Below are 24,046 nucleotides of genomic sequence, written 5' to 3' on the forward strand. Positions count from 1 at the left end.
TGGTCATTCAAACATTACATGTCATAAACACATTTACAATATGATACATAATCAAATTCAAGCCTTAATCGAGCTTACGAAAGCTCATTTGTTGACCTGAGAATCAAATAAGACTAAATTGTAAAGTTTTAAAACTTGGAGTCAACATTGCAATGTCAAGGATTTCTCATTGTGACGTGACATACTGGCTTGGTGTTGTTGTGATGAGGGAGTTCCTCATCACGTCGTGGCTTGAAGTCCAGAGATCATCGCGACAACCATTACCTAACGTTGCGACGTGGACCTTGTTTTTGGTACACTTTAGGTCATTTGGTACTTATTTTGAAATTTCACTCAATCATACTTATTTTGTGCACAAGGCATAACTTTACTTGCACCAACATCTCATCCACATGCTAGAATAATCATATAACTATCTAATTTCAACAATCCAATATGACTTCATTTGGCATCAAACACATCAATATAACTTTTCAATTTCACCTATTCAACCTTCATAACCATTCAAACCATAAACTAAACCATGTTAGTTCATACCCCAATATGCCATTCAAGTGCCATACATAACCAAATATGCCATTCAAGTTCCATACATATGTTAAATTTCATGCTCATATATCTTAACCAACACAAGAACAAGATCAAATCATCACGTGTTCAACTATTGTCAATTGCCAAAATGAATTCAAACCAATCAAATACCAACCTATCAATGTTATATTCATCACCAATTGTACCATTCAATTGCCACAAGCATAACTCATTATTTACTAAATCATACCAATTTAACAAAGTAATTAACATTTTCAAGGTCATGCTTCAATCTCAATCTAATCAATCAATATCACTTTCATGCCTTAGCATTTCTTTATACTTACCTTGAGTATGACATTCAATCATTCCATTTCAACCAACTACCAGACATTTCAAGCTTTAAGCTACATGCCAAATTCTTATACAAAGCATACATGCCATTGAAATGGACGTATACAAAAAATTTGTTATTCATCTTCTATACTAAAATTTAAAATAAATTAAAATTAATATTATTGGTTGCTAGTAAGATAATTTATACATATTAAATAATAATAAAACTATGTATCAAACAAAATAATTTGCATGCCATATTAGAAATTATTATTATTATATAGTCACATAATTATACATAATAGTAAAATAAAATGAAATGACATAAAAAAATTACAAGCTAACCTTATAAACTCAAACTTGATTTTTGAAATTAAAAACAATTAATATTGATCTTCAATCTTGATTTCTAATAGCTGTAGGGACACAAGTTTGAGGCTTTTGTAACTATTTGAACTTAAAATTCGTCCCATTTAACTATAACGACTCAATTTTCTACTCTCTCAGTTTGTTACCCAAGCAGATGAGCAAGTGGCAGAAAGTGGTGTCGCCACCCTATACGACGAAACGAATAACTTTATACCAAATTCTGGTGTCGCCATATAGGGTGGCACATCAATTAATTTTTTTACAGCTGCAATTATGTATTGATCATTTGTGTACTTTTGAGGGTGTACCATCTGACAACATAACAACATTGAAAAATAATAATTAAAGCAATTCATTCTTTTAAATAATCTGGAAGGCACTCTATTTTCATAGCTAATTTTTATGTTATTAACGTAAAAAAAACCCTATATAATGTAAATAACCCGTAATATTGTTCAAGATTATCAGTATAGTTTAAAAATAAGTGTTTCCTATCAAAAGCAAAGAATGTTGCGGGGCAAAGCTTAATTAATGCCATTTTGTCATGTGATGTTTTTCACTCATGCAAAATTCTTTCTTTGGTTTTTTAGTTAATATACTATTTGGTTTCTATATTCGATTTAAATGTTTAATTTGATATTTGAATTTTATTTTGTTTCATTTTGGTATATGAGTTTGACTTCAATATTTTATTTTAGTACATGAGGTTTTTTCAATTAATATGTGAGTTTTTCTTTATATCATAGAAGTACCTAAGTTTAACTTTAATATTCAATTTGGTGCATAAGTTTTCTTTTGCCCCAATTAAGTGCCTACGTTTTTTTTAAATAGAACACAAATGTCAAATATTTATTAGACCATATGATGCTGGTTAGTTTGGGTACCGAATTGTGTTAGAACTGTAAAAAACATCTAATATAAAATTAGTACTGTAAACTAGAATTTGTCATGTCAAATCATCAAGAATAAATCAAGAACAAAACTAGATGCGGAAGCGTACCTGAATTCATCGATTTCTTGAAATCCCCGGATCTTAAGATTTTGATATTCCAAATTAGCAGATAAGTAATCTAGAGAAGGTGACTCTCTTTTTTCTAAAGATGAGATATTAGAAAAGTTACCTTGTGTGTAATTTAGGGACCATAACCCTAATATATATAACTTTGACACATTAGCCATAATTTCTAATCAGTCCATCATCAATTAGAAATTTGTTACTAGAGTATATACACATATTCGACCCATACTTTATTTAATAATTAAAGCCAATAAACCATAACCAAATTAGACCACTTTTAATTTGGGCTAACCTATTATGATAGTAAATAATAACATGTAATTATCATTATTATATATGTAATATGCATATTTTCCACAATCTCCTACTTGGACCACATATATATACTAATTACTCTATAATTACATATCATTATATACCTTATGAGCTCAAAATTTTATTATCATATCCAAAAGGTATTCCGAACAATCTCGTCTATTAATTATGTTAAGATAGAACCGAGACGACTTTCATCACATATATCATAACTAAATCCATCCTTGATCATGTATATTAACACAACCAAATGACATAGATCAAGTATGGATGTGTAGCATGGAAATTTCATGCAATATGATCTAAACATGTCAATTTTCAACTGGTCCTCCTTTTAAACCTTAGTGAGATCAAACCTTACCAAAACCAAAGTGTGACTAAACCAAATAAACTTTATTTCTACAGAAAATAAACTTAATATCTGTAAACTGAAATAACTGAAAATGTGTCTATAACATAAAAACATTTAAAAGTATAAACTCCCTCTAAAACCAAATATCCTTAAATGATATTACACACATATGAGCAATGTGCTCATGAAAAACCTTGGGTATAATCCCTTAGTAAATGGTTCCACAATTATGAAGTTTGTCCCAATATGCTTTATAAACACCTAACACTCTGAACTTTTACTTTAACAACAAAGAACTTTAAGTCTATGCACTTTGACTTTGATGTGCTCCTGTTGTTATTGGAATAAATGACTACCAATTATTGTCACAATTTTCACCAAAGTGACAAAATTTTGCATCAATGTTCCATCAAAATCGGAGTCTGTATACTTGATGATCTCTAACTTATCAGGCCTCCGATATGTGAACATGTAATCTTTTGTTCTCTGAAGATACCTCGTAACCCTTTTGTCAGCTAACCGATGGTTTATACCAGGGTTGCTTAAATATCTGCCTAACATTCCAACAATGTACGCAATGTCTAAATGCATACATACTTAAGCATACATTAGACTCCCACTCTTGAGACGTATGAAATCTTATGCATTTCTTTAATCTCAAAATCGTTCTTGGGGTATTGGTCGAGACTTAACTTATTATTGACAAATAGTATGTCATTAACATATAAAACCAAATACAGAACCTTACTCTTACTAAACTTGTGGTATATACAATTATCGACCAAAATTCATCTCTAAATTGAATGGGATAATCATTTGGTAAAATTTGTAATACTATTAACGAGTAGTCTACGTAAGCCCATAGATGAAGTTCTTTAATTCACAAATCATTAACTTTGCATCATTAAACACAAAGTTTTCTAGTTGCACCATATAAATGTATGATCAATGTTACCATTGAGAAACCATTAACTTAATATTCATCTGATGCAACTTAAGGTCAAAATATTCTAGTAAAGCTATTATAATCCTTTCTCTAGTGAACATTTTTTAATGACATTCGTTCTTAAGGTTGTTGAGTTTGTTTTTATGGAACAATTACCTCATCTTAAATAGAAAGTTGTTCAACATTATTTTATTGAGGTTCTAGATTCACTTCTTGATCAATGATAGGTATGAGAACCTGAATATCGTCAAAATTATTTAAGTGTAAAATTTTGTACTAAAATAACTCATTTTTTATGGTGCATCTGGTTGCCTGTCATCTCATCGTCGGCACCAACCTTTATCATCCCTCAATCATTGTCCAATCATTTGTCAGTCCCTTAAAAAAATATTTTTTTGGTTTAGCATTGCAATTGACGGAACCGATATGTATTTTCCCTCATACATTTTAAAAAATGTTCGTATTTCAAGATTAAAAAATAAAAATTTTATTTTTTTAATGAATGCCATCACCGATTCAAAATTTTAATTTTTTTTGTGCCGGCATTCCCGTTGTCGGCATCGGTGCCTGAATATATTAAAAAATATTTTTTATTTGGTGTTGGCTTTCCTGAATCCAGCACCAGTTTTTTTATTGAAATTTTTTTTGGTGTTGGCTTTCTTGTTGCCAGCACCAGTGTTGTTAATGCAATTTTCTTTTGTGTTGGTGTTCTCGTTGTCGGCACCACCAGGCTATATATGATTTAGTTTTGGTTGCTTTGATTATTTAAGGGAGAAAGGGAAAAAAAGAAAAAAAGAAAGAAAGAAGGATTTGTGTTTAGTTGAAGAAAAAACAAATTTTACTGAAGATGAATAAGCAATTGTTGTTCGTATACATTCTTTTCGATGAATCAATTCTACAAAATACTGAAGAAAGATGCACATTTCAAGCTCACCCAAAAGTAGGGATGAGATTCAATAAGATTGTAATACTGGAAGAATTGAAACGAAAGATTAGTGCAAAAATAGCTCTCCATTGTGGGAAGATGACATCAAAAATAGTTCTTCGGCACCAAAAAAAAAAAACTTAACATTGATGCTGACAACAGGAATACCGACACCTATTAAAAAATAATTTTTTAATCCCAAAATATGAGTATTTTTTAAAATGTATGAGGAAAATATATACCAGTGCTAACAATACAACGACAATACCAAAAAATTAATATTTTAAAGAACCAATAAATGATTGAACAATGATTGGAGTTGGTGTCAACTATAAGATGACCGACACCTAAATATATTATAAAAAATAAATCATTGTCGTATAAAATTTTAAAACTAAATTATTTTAGTAAATAATCATTTTATTTGATTCAAACCTGGTTTGAAAGATTAGTACTTAGAAGGATAAGGGGAAGTTGGAGTTCACATCCCCTTGAAACCTCTCCCATGAATAACCACATCATCTAAAGGGCCAAGCAATAATAATTAATACAATGATTGATCTTTTTTAAAGAAAAATAGAGTTTTAGTATTCAAGGTTTTTAATTGAAGATTTCAGCGTCTGAGTCAATTTTGATCAAACCTATATTTTATTGACCCAAAAATTATCCAAATACTTTTTTTTTATAATTAATTTTATTTATTTTAATTAGAATTTTTTAAACTTTCATAAGAATTTATAACCTTTTAACTATGCTTCTAGATATATTCACTTTTTATAAGATATGTTTTATTTAATTTTTTAAAATTAATATAATATAAAAATACATAAATTTTGCGTAAAATTAATTTATATATACACACACGACAACATCCATGCGAACTTATGTAATCAACAAATGATGGGGTTTAGTTTGTATTATCTTTTAAAAGAAGAAGAAAAAAGGATTGACGACATTGCAGCTCATTCATTAGATAAGCTTGCCCAAGTAAGCAAACACACCAAAAATGGAAAACAAAAGATCTTACACTTGAGAAGCAAGAACCAAGAGACCGAAAGCAATCAAATACATGAGGTTACAGTTTAACTACCCACAACTTCTCGAGTAAAAAAAATTGAAATTTCACTAATTAGTGAATCATTTGCAAATGATTTATAATAAAAAAAAATTTTAAAATATTTTAGCAACATCTTTCATTAGGCCACGGTTGGCAGATGCGAATGCAATGTACTCGTCATAGGAAATAAAGCCATCTCCGTCGGTGTCGATCTCGCTCATCATCCTCGAAACTTCTTCCGGCGTGACCGATCCCAGTGTCTTCAAGGCATCCCCAAGCTCCGCTGATGAGATCTTGCCGTCCCATTGGCATCGAATCGCTTGAAAATGCGTTCTAGATCAGCTTTCTCTTGATCATCCATGTCTTCTTTTTACTGTTGTAATGTGTTCGGTGAAAGTTGCTTTTGTGATTGGTTGATGTTTCTGAATGAGATTGAGAGGGCAAATAAGTTGTGGATTTTAAGGACATATTGTAGTAAGAATTGAGGCTGTCCATTGAAACAGGGAGTTAGGCATTAAGAACGGATCACCTGTGAAATATGTGCAACTTCCTAACTGTTTAGCTGAAATTAAGGTTAAAAAAGAACACATGTCTAGATAATAGGCAAGTGTAATTACTTGAGAAATGACCCATTTTAACCAAGAGAATAAGAAATTAAAAGAAAATTTTTTCCTATTATTAGATTTCGACACTATTCAATTCAATTTTTTTTGTAGATTTAAATAAATTTTTAGATAATATTACTTAGATTTACTATTTGAGTAAATTTCGACAAAAATTTTTGGATATCATATGCCAAATTTTGTTTTGGTTTTGATTCAAATATCGCCACACATTCAAATAATGCTATTTGTAATGGTTTTAATTATACGGATAATAGATTATGATATTCCAATATGATATTTTTTTGCTTATTTATGTATGGAGGAAAGGGAGAGATCCACTTTTATCGGATTCGTTTTACATATTTCTATAGCTTTTTGTACTATTAATATTTTAACAATTAAAATGTTAAATTTATTAATATATTTGTACTGTTGTGCATGTAATTTTTTGAATCAGTCCAAAAAATTATCTTTATTAATATATATTTGACTGTCGGAAGTTTTTATATAAAACAAATAGGTAACATTTTTAATTTATTAAAACTTGACATGCTTTAGGGATAGATCTAAGATTCGATTGGGTGAAATGTAAATGTAATTTTTTGTCCTAATTTGTATGGAGTTGTTGTTAAAACTCTTACCAAACACTAATTTAACATCACCCCATTCCTCACCTCGAATTGCTATAAAAAAAAGATGTCCCAGGCATTCTTCATGTTTTGTTTAGAATGTATATGATTTTTTTCTTTACATTATAGGAAAATATTAAATTTCAATTTAGTTTCTCTATTATGCTTAAATTTGAGATATAATCTCTGTATTTTAATTTCTAATATAATCTGGTCCATATATTTTTTTATGATGTTATTAATTAGTCCAAATAGTTAATATCGTAAACTTTTAGATAAAATGTTATGTTGTTATATATAATTTGAATGCCCTAAGAGTATTACAAATGACACGTCTTTTGGGTTTGCCTTACTTTTTTACATCATAAGACAATTATCAAATTTCAATTTTAGTCCATATACTATGCTAAAACATGGATTTAACCTATGTACTTCTATTTTTGACATAATTTGTGTAACGACTTGATTTTTATCAGTGTCGAAAAACTCGGTTCAAAGTTGAATTCTTTAAACCAAGCCGTTCAAAATTTCAAATTTAGAAATTACTGAGTTGAATATAAAAGTAAGAGATGAATTAAATTAAATAGATTAAATTGTTTTATAAAAGTACAAAGATTAAATTAAAAAATTATCAAATGATAGAATAAACGAGAAGAATTAATAAAGTAAATTTAGTATAGCCTCAAAATAAATTATACCATAATTAGTTTAATGTTAGTGGCCAACAATGACCTTGGCTATTAATTTCCATCATCTTTAAGATGGAAGCATAATAACCATATATATATATATATATAATATTTTAATTAATAATTCCATTAATTAATTAAGTAATTAGTATGAACGTGTGTAAGTGGGAAAGAGTACAAAAAAATAGAAGAAAGAAAGTTTTGCTTAGTTGCTCCATTGCCACAAACTTTCAAGGGTTGTTTGGTAAGTATTTCACTTTAGTTTTTGTTAGATTTTGAATAAAGCATTTAGTTGAAGCTATCTCATTTAGTAGATTATCTAATTAATGAAATTTTGTTAAGAAAAACGTTAAATAAGTTGATTATAGAGAGAGAATGAGGGATTTGATGAAATTGTTGTGTTGATAGCTTGGGATCCCTACAATGTAAATACAAAGTTAGATAGTAATTTGATTGCATAGATTATAAAATACGAGCATTTTAGATAATAGGGTTTATAGGACTAAACTTGAAGAAATGCATAATTTGTTTAATTTAAATGTATAATTAGTCAAATGTGTGATTTGAACTTGTATTTTAATTTATTTAACATAGCTAAAGATGAAGTTGAACCGTTGAAGGATAAATGCAAGGCGAAAATTGTCGATGATTAGTGATATTGGTTTGTACTAATATAATTTATCTTTTTCTTAAATTTAATTAAGTAACTAATCATGTTGAATTGCTCGTGATACTGTGTTAGAATGTATCGTGTTAAATGTTGCTTTAGTTGGCAAGTTGACAGGTATGTTTACGTATATGGAACTCGTAATAGTATTAAACGGATTATCTAATTGATTATCATGTTGAGTGGTATATGGTCATGTATATCGATATTGTAAAGTATGAGATTTCCCTATTAAATGTTAAATATGACTCCTATTTTCAGTCAAATTTAAGAAATAATCTTCTAGTTAAACTCTGTTTATTTTTTTCAATTAAAATATGATTAGTCTAGATTATTTTATTATTATTTGACCTATAAATTTAGTCTATAAATAGGCTCTTTTACAACCTTAGAAAAACACCCACTAGATATTAGAACTCATAACACATTTAGAGAATTTTGTGTTTACGTTTTGAGGGTTCTTTGTTTTCGGGTTTTCGGGGTTTAGTCTTTATCTCCATCTTTTGTACTCTTCGTTCTTTTGTCATTATAGTAAAATTATATTTTCCCGTGGTTTTTTATCCTCTTTAGAAGGGTTTTTCCACGTTAAATTTGTGTATTCAATTTATCAATTTATTCTGCTATTTTTCTTGTTCTTTGCTTAATCGGGTCGATCCTAACAAGTGGTATCAGAGCTAGTTCAATTTTCATAGATCAACCCGTTTAGAGATGGCAACAACAAGATTTAAAATTGTGAAGTTCGATGGTGAGAAAAATTTCAATCTGTGGTAAGTTCAGATGATGACAATTCTAGTTCAATCCGGCTTGAAAAAGGTTGTTACCGGGAAAAAGCCTGAGAATCTAAATAAAACAAAACGGGAAGAGCTTGATGAAAAGGCTTTATCTGCAATCCAATTGTGCCTCGCGAATACGGTATTGCAGGAGGTATTGATGGAGAAAACCTCATCCGCCTTGTGGAAAAGGTTAGAAACTCTTTATACGACTAAGTCTCTAGCTAATCGTTTAGTGTTGAAACAACGTCTATTTACATTTCGCATGAACGAAGGTGAGCCTTTTAGAGATCACATCAGTCAATTCATTACTCTTTTAAATGATTTAAAGAATGTTGAGGTTCGTATTGACGATGAAGATTAGGCTATGCTATTATTGTGCCCTTTACCCCTTTCATATAAGTCTTTTAGGGAGACCCTAATTTACAACAGGGACAAACTCTCGTTCGAAGATGTGAAGGGTCACTTGTTGAGTAGATACAAACTCGACAATGAGTTTCATTTAGATAGCAAGACAGATAGGCAAGCTTCTGTCTTGGTAGCATCAAAGAAATAAGACAAAAGGTGTCACTATTGTAAAAAGTTAGGTCACATCAAAGTAGATGATTATAAACTATGAAATAAAATAGCTGCTGAGAGTAACGAGAAAGATGTATCTGGTGCTAATTTGGCCGATGAAAATAGTGATGATTTCTTATTAGTGTCAACGAGCGATAACTCCAAGCTCACGTCTGAGTGGATCCTAGATTCGGGTAGTTCTTTTCACATGTGTCCCAATAGAGAATGGTTCTCCACATATAGTTCGGTTGAAGGTGGAGTTGTGCACATGAGAAACAATTCATCTAGTAAGGTAATTGGTATTGGTACTGTTAAAATTAATATACACAACGGGACGATTAGGACACTCTCAGATGTCAGGTATGTACCTGATTTACGAAAGAATCTCATCTCCTTGAGTATTTTAGACTTGAAAGGATACAGAATCAACATCGAGTCGAATGACATTAAAGTATCTCGTGGAGCTCTCATTTTTCTAAAAGTTAAAAGAACTGGTAGTCTTTATATTCTGGAAGGTTCTACAGTGACCGGTGAAATCGGACATCAGAGTCGAAGTCAACTCGTTTGGAGCGGAGGCAACTTGGTCATAGGAAGGAAAAATGTATGACTATTTCGTTGAAGAGAGGTTCTCTTTTGGATGTAGGTTTTGAAAAGTTATGCCACTGTGTTCGTGAAAATCAAACCCAGGTTAGTTTTGATTTGGCAGTATACAAGTCGAAGGCTAGAAGTCTTCCAGTTTCTAAGCACAGATTTGACTCAATTAATTCTCTACATGGTTCAAGATAGGTTCGTGGCGGGCTTTGGCAAAGATGGCGTTGTGAAAATATGAGTCAAGGTGTAGATTTGTTAAATATGACTCCTATTTTCAGTCAAATTTAAGAAATAATCTTCTAGTTTAACTCTGTTTATTTGTTTCAATTAAACTCTGATTAGTCTAGATTATTTTTTTATTATTTGACCTATGAATTTAGTCTATAAATAGACTCTTTTACAATCTTAGAAAAAACACCCATTAGAGATTAGAACTCATAACACATTTAGAGAATTTTGTGTTTATGTTTTAAGGGTTCTTTGTTTTCGGGTTTTCGGGGTTTAGTCTTTATCTCCATCTTTTATACTCTTTGTTCTTTTGTCATTATAGTAAAATTATCTTTGCCCATAGTTTTTTATCCTCTTTGGAGAGGTTTTTCCACGTTAAATTTATGTGTTCAATTTCTCAATTTATTCCGCTATTTTTCTTGTTCGTTGCTTAATTGGGTCGATCCTAACATTAAACAATGCTAGACATAATCAAGGTATAGCTGGTATGCCATATGATTTGTATATGTATTGGTGGGAGCATTTTGCACTATGGTGCAATTCATTCTGGCACTTCGATACATTACATTTTGTAGAATATTAGGGGGATTAGTGCATTTGTGCTTGATCAGCACTTCGGTGCTTATTATGAAGTGCTAGGAGATAAATCTATGTACTCGTATTTGTGTCTACATCCAGTTAATAGGGGCAAAAAGAAAATGTTTAATATGCCATTTTCTTTCTGAAAATGATATGATATTATGAATTGTTGATAAAATGTCATTCTGATCTTAATAATCAAATATTAAGTTGATTATGTTTATGAAAGGTCATTCTGAGTTAGATAAGTGACGATAATCATGCTAAAATGATTATTAAACAATCTTGATACTGAAATTGATGTAATGAAATGATATTTTGAGATTATTAACTCTTGACTTAACATATTTGTTATATGATCCTAGCTTAATAGTTTTACTATTGAATTCAAATTATGTTAGTATCATTGAGTATTCAATACTCAAGGTACAATTTTGTTGACTTCTGTACGCAAGCTTGACTTAGGTTCTTGGTGTTTTTATGATTTTGTCAACATCCAAGCAATCGATACTCAGATTAGTCATCAATTATAATGTTTTCCTACATTTGGTTATCAGTGGCATGTAGCTAAGTCATTAGGAAGTGTTTTGAAATCCTTATGTCATTTTGATTTGTAAAATGTAAAAATACATGCCTTGGTGATTGGTTGAATGATTTTGAATTCCACTTATTTCTTGACACACACACACACACACACACACACATATATATATAGATATGATGGAACAACTTTGGTTGAATGGTTAATTGTGTACAAGTTAGTAGTTAGTTTAATTAGGCTACTTCTGATGGAAGAAATGTTTTAATCTGTAAGTGTTGAATGCAATTATACAAATTAAGTATGTGTGCATTAGGTTGATTTATGTTAAAATGGTTGTTGAGTTGGTAATGGTTGAATTTTTACTTAGTTTAAGTTGTATTTAGTTAGTTTAACTACCTATTAACTAATATTTAAAAGAGATATATGAAATGTCATGACTTTAAGATATTATGTTTTTACATGTCATTTAGATGTGTTTTAGCTTGGCATAACTCTAGAATGATTTAGAAAGTGTTTTTGTAACACCCCTTACCCGAGACCGTTTCTGGAGTTGAGCACGAGGCATTACTTAGCTTATCTTACCAGTTCGGAGCATAAAAACTAGATTTGAAAATTTATTTCATTATTCGCAGCAAATCTGTCTAATCGCGCAGCAGTTACTAAATTAATTATAACTTGAGCTAAAAAACTCGAAATTTAATCCCGTAAATTTTCCCTGAAACTAGACTCATATATCTACTCACCATAAAATTTTTAGAATTTTTGGTTCAGCAAATTAGTACAGTTTATTAGTTAAAGTCTCCCCTGTGTCACCACCAGACTGCCCTGACCTCTAGTCACTAAAAATAAGTTTTCTCGCTATAGGATTTTCATATGAAGTTCTTACTTGTTTCTATAGAAAATAGACTCATTAAGGAATCTAAGCATGTAAATTTCAACTCATAACCATTTTTTTACAATTTGTAATTATTTTCTAAACTCAGAATAGGGGACTCCAAAAACAGTTCTGACCCTATCTTACTAAAATTCACATATCTTAAAATATAAATTTCTTTTTTTCTACACCGTTATTTTTCCATGAAAATAGACTCAACAAGCTTTAATTCCATATATCATTCACCCTCTAATTCATTTTATACTATCTTGGGTGATTTTTCAAATTCACGTCACTGTGCTGCCTGAATTCTGTTTCTTTGCAAAATTTTATCCTTTCATGATTTCCATGCATAATTTATCACCTAATCTTTCATAATAACAAACACCTTCATCCTTAATCATTTTAATAACCATACATCATCAACTACTTACACATCACTCATTGTTCATATTATACCAAAAGTAGCTAAGTTTCTATACATGCCATACACAAAACAAAACGTCTAATTATACCGAGTTATTTCTTTGATAGTGTGATCGGCCTCCGACATTTCCTTCGATCCCCAAGTGGCTAGATAAGTACTATAAGAAGAAGAAAATAAAGAGATTAAGCACTAGGCTTAGTAAGCTTACAAGCAAATAAATCACAACATTCAACATAATGGATAATTATGCATAATATCATCTAACATCATAAATTTCTTTACTTCTCAATTTCTATCTTCTTCTTTATTCCCTTACCTTTTTTTTACCTGACCTTTCCGTTTTCATAAATATAATCTACTTTTCCTTTGCTGTTAATTCACTGTAATTTAACTCGTATTCTGACCCGTTGAACCACTCGGAATACTAAGGATACTAGGGTCATTCTTGTCTATCAATACCCTGCCAATGCCATGTCTTTGACATGGACTTACATGAATTATTCCTGTCTCCAATGCCATATATAATATGGACTTACATGGCTCAATCCTGTCTCCAAAGCCATATTTCTAATATGGACTTACATGGCTCATTTCTGTTCTGTCCTGTCAACCCTAATATCCTAACATTCCTAGGGTTCAACCGGGGCTTTCTAACACTTTTCCTCTGTCACTTCACCTTAAATTCGACTTTAAATATTTTCATAACATAAATATATAAATGCTGGAAATTGACAATAATAATGTAAAATAAAAGAATATTGCATTTATTTACTGTAAACTTACCTTGATACAAAATGTGACTAAACTTTACAATTTAGTCCTTTACTTTTTCTTTTCCCCGATCTACTCCCGAATTTCGTTCTTCTTGATCTATAATAGCAAATTTAACTTATTTAATATTCAAATTTATTAAAATAGCCCTCGACTCTAACTTTTTGAAAATTACAATTTTGCCCCTAAACTTTTACATAATTACATTTTTACCCCAAGGCTCGGAAATTAAACTTCATCTCTTATTCTTATGTTTTATAACATTCTGAACATTTTTTTCCTTCTATGGCAACATCAAATTCTAATTTAATCCCTTATCAATACTAATTTTATTTTTGCATTCTAACTCTATATTCTCTCTTAATTCTTACTATAAACTCAGTTTAATTCTTCAATTTCCCCATAAATCCCTAATTTCGGGATTCTTTCAATTTAATCCCTATCAATTCAAAACTTATATTTTATTTTACAAATCAATCTTTTACTAACTTCTAACTTAAAATTCAATCATTTTAACCTCTAGTTCATCAATTAATTCAACATAACTCATGTCTAACAATCTACTAACTTTCAAAATATCAACATAAATCAAGTAGTATTTATCTCTAGGATTCCAAAAACTCAAAAATTATAAGAAAAAGACTTAATTTGACTTACCAATTGAGCTTGGAACCTTAAAACCTTAAATTTCCCTTTTTCTTTTTCTTTCTTTCTTTCTTTCTTTCTTTCCTTCCTTCTCTGCCCGTTTTGCTCTCTGTTTCTTTCTCTGTTTCGTCTCTTCTATTCTGTTTCTTTTCTTTCTTTTTTTCTATTCTTTCTTTTGTTTTATGTATATATATAATATAATATAATATATTAATGATAATATAATATAAAAACATAATCATTACTATAATATAATATTTTTTTAACACATAAAAATCTCATATTTTTATACTTATGCCGCCTCAACTTTGGAAAAAGGCATAATTGCCTATTTGGTCCTTTTAAATTTTCTTTAATCTATAATTAAACTTTTATCCCTATTGCAATTTAATCCTTTTTCATAATTAACTATCGAAACATTAAAATTTCTTAACGAAACTTTAATATTATCCTATTGACACTCCGTAAATATTTATAAAAATATTTACGGCTCAGTTTATAATATCGAGGTCTCGATACCTCGTTTTCGACCCAATTTACCTAATAATTTCTTTTAAATCACAAAATTCACTAATTCAAAAATATTTCTAACTTCTTCATCGAATTTAGTGATCTCAAATCACTGTTCTGACACTACTGAAAATTGGGCTGTTACAACTCTCCCCCCCTTAAAAAAATTTCGTCCTCGAAATTTCTCACCTGATACAAGCTATTAAGTCAAATCTTTCTTCACCCCTTTCAATCGAAGTCCATAAAAATTAATCATAACTCATATCACTTCCGAACTCATACCAAAACTCATTTTAGAAATTGATACTATGTCTGAACTTAACTGAGCAGCTCTGATGTTTTCTTGCCATCACTTTTTCACTAGTAGTATGACTACCAAGAAATGTCCAGTAATTGTCTGTCGAAACATAACTGAGAAACCCGAATTATCTTATTTAATACCTTTGAACGAAGATCTTGGAAACCCATCCAGCGATAAGAAAACAGATAATTTAAACCCATTGTGGAGACCCAAGATGTACTGATTCCATCACTGATTATAACTCAATTAACTTTTCAATGAATAACCCACTCTGATTAAAACAACTGAGTCGATTTTATCTATCAGATAATAACATTTCAGAATAATCCAATCTTCTTGTTGTCAAAACAATCCAGATATACCATATATCATAATCCTCTCGGAACACCAATCGAAAATTTCCACAAATAGCATTTAACTCAAACGAATTTTGATATTCCATTATTGACTTGTTGACATAATTTCAGAATTACCTGAGAAGTGAAAACCAAAATACAAGTTTGAGCTCAATCTTCCTCCATCTACACTTTTGCCGATGTCAATCCCTTTCACGAAAACTAGAAAGGAATTATATATAATAAAAATATTTCAATCATTAACATCGAAGCTTTAAACTATACCGAAGCCACAACCATCAGATAGATTAAAAACCATAATGCCATAATAGAACTGACGTTCCAACCATATAGATAGAACAATACTTCAACATCAATAATGCACTCCATGTAGTCTAACTATCTCTGAAATGTATACCTCGGCCAACTTGTCAAGTGAATAATCCATACGGATTGGGATAAAATGAGCCGACTTAGTTAGCTTATCAATCACAACCCATACTGCATCTTTCTTTTTCAGTGTTAACGGCAATCCTGTCACAAAATCCATAGTAACTCTGTCCCATTTCCATTCCGGAACTAGCACAGGTTGCAATAATCCTGAGGGTACCTGATGTTCGGCCTTTACCTATTGACAAATCAAGCATCTAGAAACAAACTCTGAAATATCTCTTTTCATTCCTACCCACCAATACAATTTCTTCAAATCATTATACATTTTTGTACTGCCTGGATGAATAGATAAAGAACTGTTATGTGCTTCCTGTAAAATCTTTCGAATAAGCTCATCATTCTTTGGTACACAAATTCTGTCTCTAAACATCAAACAACCATCAGAACCAATCCAGAAATCTGATTCTATGCCTGACTCACATTGAACTCTTTTAGCTTGTAACTCATTATCATCTTTCTGAGCTTCACAAATCTCTTCAAGAAATACCGGTTTAGCTCTAAATTCAGCTAAAATAGAACTATCATCTAACATGGCTAAATTGGTATTCAAAGCTTGCAATGTAAATAAAAGTTTCCTGCTTAAAGCGTCAGCAACTACATTTGCCTTACCTGGGTGATAATCAACCACTAACTCATAATCTTTAAGCAATTCTAACCATCTTCTTTGCCTCAAATTCAAGTCTTTTTGAGTCATCAAGTATTTCAAGCTTTTATGATCGGTAAATATCCGGCACCTTTCACCATACCAAGAATCACATCAAACTCATCAAATGGCAATAGCATGAGATCGGCCGGAAAACAGTAGCCTCTAATCATTAAAGGACAATTTCTACATACTTTATCTACTAATACATGCTTGCCTAATGGATTCGATACTTTAATCACAAATTTTGTAGATTCTATAGGCATACTTATACTAGGCATCAATTTCATACAAACATAAGAATGAGTCGAACCCGGATCAATCAGAGCAATGACATTAATATCATGTAGAGAAAATGTACCCGTAATCACATCGGGGGAGGATGCCTCTTCGCGTGCACGAATAGCATAAGTCCTTGCAGGGGCTCTAACATCTGGTCTCACAATTGAATCTCCAGAGGTACCTCTGTTACTTGCTCCTACTCCTAGTTGCCTCGGTGATCTGCCTCTAGTAGGAGCATTTCCGAATCTAGCACTCTGTGTTACCTCTCGGCTAGCCACTTCTGGACATTCTCGTACAAAATGATCTGGAGCACCACATTTATAGCAAACATTTTCGCCTGCCCGACAAGGACCATAATGAAGTCTACCACACCGTAGACACCCTGATCTACCCTGTCTGACATTACCTACACTCGTAGTCGATGTGGTCTGAGCCTTCGGATCCTTAAATTTGCTACCTCTATTCTGACTAGATTGCCCTGCCGAAAAGCTAAATCTGGTAGAAAACTCTTTGGGCCTCTTGGATGTAGCCTGAAATGATCTGCTCATCTGTCTCTTCTTTGTATCTTGTGTCTCTGTCTCAACTTTGCCTTTTCTTTTTAATAGCTCCTCTGCCTTACAGGCTCTCTCAACTAAAATAACGAACTCTTTTATTTCTAGGACACCCACTGACAGTCGGATATCATCATTTAACCCATCCTCAAACCTTTTACACATGATAGCCTCTGTGGACACACATTCTTGAGCATATTTACTGAGCCTGACAAATTCACGCTCATAATCGGTCACCGTCATATTGCCTTGTTTCAATTCCAGGAATTCCTTTCTTTTCTGGTCAATAAACCTCTGACTGATGTACTTTTTACGAAATTCTTCCTGAAAGAAATCCCAAGTGACCCTCTCTTTCGGTACAACTGATACAAGTGTCTTCCACCAGTAGTAGGCTGAGTCTCTAAGAAGTGATACTACACATTTCATACACTCCTCGGGTGTACAAGATAATTCGTCAAAGACTCTGATAGTATTCTCTAACCAAAATTCTGCTCTTTCTGCATCATCATCTTTTGTTGCTCGGAACTCTTCTGCCCCTTGTTTCCTGATTCTATCAACTGGTGGCTTTTCTCTTACCACTGTACCTGTGACTGGGGAAGCTTGAGCTGCATGGGTAGCCTGAGAATCATGAGGGGCTGGAGGTCTAACTGCCGGATTCGTACGAACGAACTCGGCAAACAAATCATTCAAAGCTCGGAAGAGAGCTTCTCGAGTCACTCCTCCCTGATCAACTATTACTGGCCTATTCTCAGATGGCGCTGCCCCTTCTGTGGAAGCAGGCGCATTACTTTCTACATCATCATCACCAGCTCGCCCGGGATCCATTACTATAAAATAAAATGTTTATTAAAAAAATTGTCAGGAGCCGTCACACTATCAAAATACAAGTATCGCATGTATAGCTAGACTTTTTCTCACACTAACTGTTCCGAGAACCGACTAAACCTGCTCTGATACCAATAAAATGTAACACCCCTTACCCGAGACCGTTTCTGGAGTCGAGCACGAGGCATTACTTAGCTTATCTTACCAGTTCGGGGCATAAAAACTAGATTTGAAAATTTATTTCATTATTCGCAGCAAATCTGTCTAATCGCGCAGCAGTTACTAAATTAATTATAACTTGAGCTAAAGAACTCGAAATTTAATCCCGTAAATTTTCCCTGAAACTAGACTCATATATCTACACACCATAAAATTTTTAGAATTTTTGGTTCAGCAAATTAGTACAGTTTATTAGTTAAAGTCTCCCCTGTGTCACCACCAGACTGCCCTGACCTCTAGTCACTAAAAATAAGTTTTCTCGCTATAGGATTTTCATATGAAGTTCTTACTTGTTTCTATAGAAAATAGACTCATTAAGGAATCTAAGCATGTAAATTTCAACTCATAACCATTTTTGTACAATTTGTAATTATTTTCTAAACTCAGAATAGGGGACTCCAAAAACAGTTCTGACCCTATCTTACTAAAATTCACATATCTTAAAATATAAATTTCTTTTTTTTCTACACCGTTATTTTTCCATGAAAATAGACTCAACAAGCTTTAATTCCATATATCATTCACCCTCTAATTCATTTTATACTATCTTGGGTGATTTTTCAAATTCACGTCACTGTGCTGCCTGAATTCTGTTTCTTTGCAAAATTTTATCCTTTCATGATTTCCATGCATAATTTATCACCTAATCTTTCATAATAACAAACACCTTCATCCTTAATCATTTTAATAACCATACATCATCAACTACTTACACATCACTCATTGTTCATATTATACCAAAAGTAGCTAACTTTCTATACATGCCATACACAAAACAAAACGTCTAATTATACCGAGTTATTTCTTTGATAGTGTGATCGGCCTCCGACATTTCCTTCGATCCCCAAGTGGCTAGATAAGTACTATAAGAAGAAGAAAATAAAGAGATTAAGCACTAGGCTTAGTAAGCTTACAAGCAAATAAATCACAACATTCAACATAATGGATAATTATGCATAATATCATCTAACATCATAAATTTCTTTACTTCTCAATTTCTATCTTCTTCTTTATTCCCTTACCTTTTTTTTTTACCTGACCTTTCCGTTTTCATAAATATAATCTACTTTTCCTTTGCTGTTAATTCACTGTAATTTAACTCGTATTCTGACCCGTTGAACCACTCGGAATACTAAGGATACTAGGGTCATTCTTGTCTATCAATACCCTGCCAATGCCATGTCTTTGACATGGACTTACATGAATTATTCCTGTCTCCAATGCCATATATAATATGGACTTACATGGCTCAATCCTGTCTCCAAAGCCATATTTCTAATATGGACTTACATGGCTCATTTCTGTTCTGTCCTGTCAACCCTAATATCCTAACATTCCTAGGGTTCAACCGGGGCTTTCTAACACTTTTCCTCTGTCACTTCACCTTAAATTCGACTTTAAATATTTTCATAACATAAATATATAAATGCTGGAAATTGACAATAATAATGTAAAATAAAAGAATATTGCATTTATTTACTGTAAACTTACCTTGATACAAAATGTGACTAAACTTTACAATTTAGTCCTTTACTTTTTCTTTTCCCCGATCTACTCCCGAATTTCGTTCTTCTTGATCTATAATAGCAAATTTAACTTATTTAATATTCAAATTTATTAAAATAGCCCTCGACTCTAACTTTTTGAAAATTACAATTTTGCCCCTAAACTTTTACATAATTACATTTTTACCCCAAGGCTCGGAAATTAAACTTCATCTCTTATTCTTATGTTTTATAACATTCTGAACATTTTTTTCCTTCTATGGCAACATCAAATTCTAATTTAATCCCTTATCAATACTAATTTTATTTTTGCATTCTAACTCTATATTCTCTCTTAATTCTTACTATAAACTCAGTTTAATTCTTCAATTTCCCCATAAATCCCTAATTTCGGGATTCTTTCAATTTAATCCCTATCAATTCAAAACTTATATTTTATTTTACAAATCAATCTTTTACTAACTTCTAACTTAAAATTCAATCATTTTAACCTCTAGTTCATCAATTAATTCAACATAACTCATGTCTAACAATCTACTAACTTTCAAAATATCAACATAAATCAAGTAGTATTTATCTCTAGGATTCCAAAAACTCAAAAATTATAAGAAAAAGACTTAATTTGACTTACCAATTGAGCTTGGAACCTTAAAACCTTAAATTTCCCTTTTTCTTTTTCTTTCTTTCTTTCTTTCTTTCTTTCCTTCCTTCTCTGCCCGTTTTGCTCTCTGTTTCTTTCTCTGTTTCGTCTCTTCTATTCTGTTTCTTTTCTTTCTTTTTTTCTATTCTTTCTTTTGTTTTATGTATATATATAATATAATATAATATATTAATGATAATATAATATAAAAACATAATCATTACTATAATATAATATTTTTTTAACACATAAAAATCTCATATTTTTATACTTATGCCGCCTCAACTTTGGAAAAAGGCATAATTGCCTATTTGGTCCTTTTAAATTTTCTTTAATCTATAATTAAACTTTTATCCCTATTGCAATTTAATCCTTTTTCATAATTAACTATCGAAACATTAAAATTTCTTAACGAAACTTTAATATTATCCTATTGACACTCCGTAAATATTTATAAAAATATTTACGGCTCAGTTTATAATATCGAGGTCTCGATACCTCGTTTTCGACCCAATTTACCTAATAATTTCTTTTAAATCACAAAATTCACTAATTCAAAAATATTTCTAACTTCTTCATCGAATTTAGTGATCTCAAATCACTGTTCTGACACTACTGAAAATTGGGCTGTTACAGTTTTGGCATTATTTGCTTGTAGGAAAGTTTGCACTTTTAATATTTTGATAGGATGGTCTCGAGACACTTTGGTCATGTCTCAAGACACTATGAACAAAAATGACATGTTGAACAGGTTTCAGGACATGTTGAACAAGTTTCTAGGTAAATGTCTCGAGACATGTTGAACAAATTTCAAGACAATAATAGTTAGGTCCTGAGACATGAACCCCATGGTCCCGAGAGGAGCAAATATCAAACTTAAGTTAATTTTTCCCTTTTCTAGGTCTAGAGACAAGGACCCTTTGTCTTGAGACAACCTAAATTCGAAGTTAAAATAGGAAAACAAGGGAGGCTTGTGATACGGGGTTGCGCGCGGACCAAGATCGAGTTGCCAAGTCACGGGAATCTCCTACGAAAACCCTAAACAATTAGATCTGAAACGAAACAGAAAATTAAAAGATTAGATTTTTGAATTTTCAGATCTGAAATAAAATCCCCAAATCAGCAAAGAATCAAATTGAGAATAGAAATAAGTGTTAGGGTTCTTGAAACCCTCAAGGAGATTGTGATTCTGCCCAATTGAACACCAAGATAGTTTTCCCCAAATTTCGACAATCTAATTTCATCCAAAAAGAGTATGGAAAAACCCTAGAAATTGGGGATTTTTGGGCTGATTCCTTAAGATAGAAAAAGGCTGAAAACACAATAAGAACAGAAAATAGATTAGATAATGATTCAGCACAAGTAGAAATAAAGAAAGAATTGACAGTAGGAAATTAAAAGATAAGTCCTAAGAAGCCTTGAAATCTCGAAAGATCTCACAACTCCCTTCAAACGGCTCTAATCTCCCCTCCAAAGAATATCAATGGCAAGAAGAAGGTTGAAGATGGCTCCCACAATCAAAAAGATTGTTAAAACAACTTCTAAAGAAAACTCAAGAGAAAATCCTTGAAGAACTCAAAGAGAATTTTCACTCAAATCAAATCTGAAATTTTCAATATAATTGTAATGTAATGTAGGGTGGCTGGCCAAGCCATATAAATAGGCCTTTCAAATGTTTTCCTAATTTAATTAGAACACTAAAACTAAAACTAAAAAAAACTCCTAATTATTTTAATATGGAAATTCGGCCAAGGGTCTTTTATTTGGGACTCTTGGACTGAATATAAAAATTTAAACTAAATAAAATAAATAAATAAATAAATAAAAATAAAACTTTACAACTTGGGCCACTTTGACAATTTGGCCTGATTTTCAACTAAGTATGGGTGGATTTCTTGATTGGGCTTGGAATCTTCTTATTGGGCCTCGCCTTCAAGAATTTGGGCTTTTGTGACTCGTATCATTCCCCCCTTCCTCAAAAAGATTCGTCCTCGAATCTGAAAAATCAAATGAACTCGACTTTCCTTTATCGAACGGGACTAATGGCAATTGAGTCCACTGAAAAGAATAGCCATGAGATAGTAAATAGCAACGGAAACAAGCTTGTAGTCCAATCATAAGCATAACAGAACAGGTATAACGTATGTGAATGGACAGATTCAGATTACCATGCAAACAATCTAATTTACTCACCACTGCCTCGTCAAATATTTGAAACAAAGATGGACATGTTTTAAGGCATTCAGTCGTCTCACATTGTTCCCACAAACCATGAATAAATTGCGAGTAATAAATCAAATGGTAAACATAATCGTCACAAGTAGGTATTTGAAAAGATTCACATGGTTCACAGAGTTGCATAATCATACCATGCATTAATCGACGGTCTATAGATTCACTCACACATGCATTATCAAAAACAAGAATCTTTTTATCAACCATCAAAACAGATAGATCATCAATAAATAAAATAGGACAGTCAAGCACGTTTCGATCTAAGTGTTCATCAACACGATCTTTATCACTATCCGAGTACAAAAGTGTTTCAAAGGTTTCAAGCATCTTACCTCGATAAGCAGAAGAATAAGGGTCGATTTTACCTTTTTCATTTAAAACAAACCTTCGCTCATCGGGGGCATAGTGTAGTCGAATCTCCGTTGTTGAGTTAACCTTTGTCAAATGGAACTCAAACTTCATGTACAACCACATAAACTGTTTAAGGCACGAATATAAATTGAAAACAAATTTGGAAAATTTCGTTACCTTATTCTCCAAAACAGATTTGGACAAATTCGAGGATTTTACACAAGGTAAATCAAGAGAATAACAAATCACGCTTCTTTTTGTAATGACTTTATCAACCACAATCGAAGAGTAACAATTAATCGGATCAAAATGAGGGGATCTTTTAAGAACTAAGTCACCAAAAGTTTTATCAATAATTTTCAAATCTGCACTGGACTCGGTTTCTAAAATTTCCTTACCTCGCTTACCTTCGGGATCATGTAGTGTGATTTCATCTTTGCCTAAGTTGATCGTATGAAAGCGTCTTTCATTTGAGAGGTATTGAAGTTGAAAGTTATCTTTCGATCTTTCAGGAACCTGAAAAGTAGCAACACAAGAAAAATTCATATCTTGGTTAGTGGAAACATTCCTCACTAGCCTTTCCTCGTCTTTTTCTTTTGTTTCTTTTTCTAGCTCATTTTCTCTTCTTTCTTCAACTTCTTTTTCAAATTTCTTTTCTGTTTCACATTCCTTTTCACTCGCAATCTCTTTTTGCTCTTTTTCATTCTCTTTTTCTTTTTCCTCACTTGTTTTAACAGAATTTCTCAGTTTGATTTGGTCCTCATGGACTTGTT

General features: G+C 31.7%; 1 pseudogene; it reads right to left on the reverse strand.

The window, feature by feature from the left end:
- Window positions 1–5,738: 5,738 nt before the first annotated feature.
- On the reverse strand, window positions 5,739–6,288 carry LOC107911308 (polcalcin Ole e 3-like; annotated as a pseudogene).
- Between the last annotated feature and the right edge of the window lie 17,758 nt (window positions 6,289–24,046).

The sequence above is a fragment of the Gossypium hirsutum genome, chromosome A11 (genome assembly GCF_007990345.1).
Source record: "Gossypium hirsutum isolate 1008001.06 chromosome A11, Gossypium_hirsutum_v2.1, whole genome shotgun sequence".
NCBI lineage: Eukaryota > Viridiplantae > Streptophyta > Magnoliopsida > Malvales > Malvaceae > Gossypium > Gossypium hirsutum.